The 758-nt window shown below is 48.0% G+C and overlaps 1 non-coding gene across 1 annotated transcript; it reads left to right on the forward strand.

Moving 5' to 3' along the window:
* Positions 1–357: 357 nt before the first annotated feature.
* TRNAI-UAU (transfer RNA isoleucine (anticodon UAU)) lies at positions 358–431 on the forward strand. Its single transcript has one exon. It is a non-coding gene; the product is annotated as a tRNA-Ile (tRNA).
* The last annotated feature ends 327 nt before the right edge of the window (positions 432–758 follow it).

A 758-nucleotide genomic window follows, 5' to 3' on the forward strand; every position in this document is an offset into this window, starting at 1 on the left:
CCTCTGCAAGGCTGCCTTAATCTTTCTCCTGTTTGGTTGGGGGCAGACACCTCCTCACACTTGGAAAATGGCAAATGAGAAGTTTAGAGCTGGTGGAAAGGTTACCATGACTGAGAACTGAGCCGAGGTTGCTGCGACTGAAACACAGATCACTAACCGTTATATGATCACAGTGTCTGGTGGGAGAAGCACATGTTAGAAGCCCTCTGTCATCTCAGCTGTGGTTTTCTGTGCACGGAGAGCCAGATACCTCAAGGTCTGCAGGTCTTGAGGGAATGTGGAACATCTGTACTTCAGAATTTGCCGGGGTTGTCCTGGGCCATCAAATGGAACAGTTGCAAACGTTTTCCTGAGGCAGGCACCGTGGCTTAGTTGGCTAAAGCACCTGTCTTATAAACAGGAGATCTGGGGTTCAACTCCCAGTGGTGCTTTGTTGTATGGCTTTTGTCTCTTCTGCTCACATTTTCCTGTGTCTTCCTAGGAAACAGAAGAGACCTCCCTTGGTAGTCAAGTCATTGCTTGCTAAGGGAAAGGCTTCTTTGGAGAGAAGCATTGGAAAAAATCAAGTCACAAGCCTGGAGTTGATGAAAAGGCTGCTGTGACTGGCATTAGCATGGTGGTTGCTTTGACTGCAATAGCTGGAACACGAGAGCCTGCGCCACATGTCCTTGTGATTCACTGGGGATGTCCACATGCAGAAGTCATGTCACCTTCCTTTAGATAGTCACTGATGAAAAATGGAGCAGTTGGGAGAAAAG

This window comes from Gopherus flavomarginatus, chromosome 23 (genome assembly GCF_025201925.1).
Source record: "Gopherus flavomarginatus isolate rGopFla2 chromosome 23, rGopFla2.mat.asm, whole genome shotgun sequence".
Classification (NCBI taxonomy): domain Eukaryota; kingdom Metazoa; phylum Chordata; order Testudines; family Testudinidae; genus Gopherus; species Gopherus flavomarginatus.